At 41.9% G+C, this 3683-nt stretch overlaps 1 non-coding gene across 1 annotated transcript; it reads right to left on the bottom strand.

The window, feature by feature from the left end:
* Positions 1-2038: 2038 nt before the first annotated feature.
* LOC123729732 (U7 small nuclear RNA) lies at positions 2039-2091 on the bottom strand. Its single transcript, XR_006761440.1, has one exon. It is a non-coding gene; the product is annotated as a U7 small nuclear RNA (small nuclear RNA).
* Positions 2092-3683: the final 1592 nt, after the last annotated feature.

Genomic DNA, 3683 nt, shown 5'->3' with positions numbered 1-3683 from the left:
CATGGTCTTTTGCCTGCTAATGCCTGCAATGCAGTGAAGAAAACGATATGACAACAATAACGTCTAATGTAACTGGCTTCTCTCACAGTACAACTGGCCCCCCCAGTTGAAATGGTCTAGAACCGCCACTGTACCTGCCCCAATGCATAGTGCCAACTGTAAAGTTTGGTCAGGGGCTGTTTTTCATTGTTCGGGCTAAGCCCCTTAGTTCCAGTGAAGGGGAATCGTAACGCTAAGGCATACAATAACATTCTAGACGATTCTGTGTTTCCAACTTTGTGGCAACAGTTTGGGGAAGGCCCTTTCCTGTTTCAGCATGACAATGCTCCCTGTGCACAAAGCGAGGTCCATACAGAAACCAACCTACACGCACTCTGTTTTACAATGTTGCCCCCACATGTGGATCACATGTAGCCTATGTAATTAGATTACAAGAATATAAGGATGAAGATGTATTTAAGCTCTAAATACTCATCCACCCAAAACAGTAAACATGCATTGATAATAACCAATGATTGGTGGCGACATCAGCCATTTAGGAGCCTGTAGCGCCTTTTGCTTAGAAAAAAAACTGAAAAAAGTTGTCTCCCACAATGCTTTGGTTCCGACTTCAAGTTGCAGTTGGTGAGGAGCAACTGTCCAGTCGACTGCTGTTGAAAGTTCATGACCTTTGATCACATGGTTGTTGTAAAGGCCATACAGTTGACATGTGATGACACAAGTCAGACAATTTTTATACCCATAATGCAACACACTTTGAAAGGCGGTGACCAACGTTGGTCAACGTCTTGACAAAAGTGATCCACTTGAACACACCCAATGTCAACATAGAAAGGGCACTACACCAGTCCAAGGAGAGACTTGGGGAAAGTCTATGATTAATGTTTTACATTGTCGCCACCTAGCGGCCTTCTAGCACAAGCACACTATCGCACTGCTACAATTTTTGCAGTAAGTGGCGCTATGAGACTTAACAAAAGAGACCCACTTACAGCCAGAACATCATGTAATGAATCACTGACTCATTAAAGAAAAGTGTGTGTGTGTGTGTGAGACATTAGAATTCAGAGGTAATATAGACCAAATAAAAAACATGGCCATATGAGGGAACAGTGTCCTGTGGTTCCCACATCATAAGAGCACAAACACGCATTGTTGGAAGTGGAACCCAGCTGGAGAGTGAGGGAGACAGCAGCCTGTGAGTAAGGAGCGAGGATCCTCTCTTCCACTCCAACAGGGGGACGCCTGGCACAATGTAGCTTTGGAAGCCACCCCTGTTACCTTGGAGATAACGATACACCAAATGGACAACAATGGAAGGCTCCTGCCAGTGACATAATCCATCCTGTAATGATGGGGCTTTGGAAGCACCGTGCTCCATCTGTTCCTTAGACCCATGGGGAGGGGAGAGGAAATGGAGAAAGAAATCATACCACAGTATACAAGAAAATACTATAGTATACTGTATTGTTTTTGCAGACTAAAGTGTAGTATTGGAGTATACTGTAGTATTTACTATTAACAATAGTATAAATACTGAAGTAAAAGAAAACTGTGCTATATAGTATATTATAAACTGGGTGGTTAGCGTCCTGAATGCTAATTGGCTGACAGCCGTGGTATATCAGACCGTGTACCACAGGTATGACAATTTTTGTACTGCTCTAATTACATTGGTAAACCGTTTATAATAGCAATAAGGCCCCTTGGGGGTTTGTGGGAAATGGCCAATATACCATGGCTAAGGGCTGTATCCAGGCACACCGCTTTGCGTCGTGCATATGAACAGCAAGCCATAGTATATTGACCATATACCACACCCCTCGTGCCATATTGCTTAAGTAATCAATGTAGTGTTTTTGCGAATTGTAGTATACTGTAGTATTTACTGTAGTGTTTTTGTGGACTATAGTATACTGTAGTATTTACTCTCATTTTTTGCATACTGTCATATACTGTAGTATTTACTGTAGTGTTTTTGTAGACATGACTAGTATTTATTATAGTGTTTCTGTTTTATTATCTTTGACATAGAAGTGGAGGCTTTCTCCGTGAGGAAACCTACTGGAGAAATACTAAAAGAGCACATTTTTCATAACCTGTAGGTAGGTAAGACTGGGGAGCTTCAGAGCTGGGGAGCTTCAGAGGTAGGTAGGTAGGTAGGTAGGTAGGTAGGTATAGCTTCTGCTCTTTTCTATAACTTGTATGTAACACAATATGATCTATACTTGGCATGTAGGTTTTTCACTTATGGGTGACACAAATTGGGACATGGAAAGAGGAATGGGCAGGGCATATGCAAATTATATACTGTAGTATTTACTATTGTTAAAAAAGTAGTGTTTTTGCGGACTGCAGTGTTTTACTGTAGTATTTACTATAGTGTTTTTCTCAGGTGGCGGAAGGAAGCAGATGGGGAGAGGTCACATTGCTGGCTGGCATTTCAGCTGCACACACAACCTACCCTGTGTCATCTTCCTCTGAGAATACTCCCCCTATCCTCTTTCCTTTACAATGTCCTTGTGCAAAAACACATTTTGTCATTTTGAATTCTACTGGATTCTACTGTAAACAGAAGTATTGCAGTTAGGGCATTAACGAGGACACTGGATGCTCACCAACAAAATTACCTTTTTAGGGAAACTAACTTTAGATATGGGTAGAGCTCTGGGTAGAGTATTGATGGCTGTCATGCAATGATGATTAATTGATCGATGAGCTCAAGTCTGTCCAGTCAGCAATATATAAATATACTACACAATGAAATCTCCCATCAGCACTTTGTCGTTTTACTGCTTTCTCCTGCCTCCCTGTCGCTGAAAATAAGCAAATGGTACAGGATCAAATAGGATTTAGCAAGACTGTATTATATTCAACCTACACAGCTTGAAGTGTATCTCTCTGGATTCCCCCAGTGCTGTAAACTGAAACAAAGTCTGGACAAATATATGACATTTACCAATTGAAGTTTGCTATCCAATACAATAGAGGAAGAATAATATGCATAAGAGGGAATGTGTTTTTGATTGGATTTCCCAGTTGGAAATCGGTTCTAAAATGTACCAGAAGTACCAGCTTGTTTTTCTCAATGAGTGTCTCTACATGATTAATATGACTTGACAATGTGAGGCTCTCATGAAGCACATCCCTTACCTCCTGTTCTCTTAATGACAGAGCTTGTTGGGGGATCTTTAATTAACTCCTTTGTCTTTTGGATTTAATGAGAAGACAACAACACAGAAGACCTGGGCTTTGAGGGCATAATACAATTGGTTGGACAGCCAATGAACCAAAAGCATGATAGACCACGTCCTTTGGGGAAATGATCAACAACACCCCAGTGCTCTCTCTGCTCCTGTGTTTATTGGCTTCTCTTCAAATTGCCAGTGATGCTGCTCTCAGCTAGTAAGGAAAGTTGCTCGATGGCATGCTGCTCACTGTCTAATTTGACTTTGGAGAACAAAGGACATTTCAAAGGCTCCCCCTTCTCCCTTCTTTAGCCTGAGAGAGCTTGATTACTAGGACTCTCCCTGTGCCAACTCCCCAGGCCTCTCAAAGGGGCCTGCCATCATGGTTCTCACAGTTCATCAAAGGCCACAGTCCTACTGCCAATGAAACAAAGAGGGGCACAACTTCTGGAAAAAAACATTAGGGAGGTTGCCAAACAAGCAAAACTGGGAAAG

The sequence above is a fragment of the Salmo salar genome, chromosome ssa22 (genome assembly GCF_905237065.1).
Source record: "Salmo salar chromosome ssa22, Ssal_v3.1, whole genome shotgun sequence".
Classification (NCBI taxonomy): domain Eukaryota; kingdom Metazoa; phylum Chordata; class Actinopteri; order Salmoniformes; family Salmonidae; genus Salmo; species Salmo salar.
The sequence above is the reverse complement of the archived record's forward strand: the minus strand, read 5'-3'. Positions and strand labels throughout refer to the sequence as shown.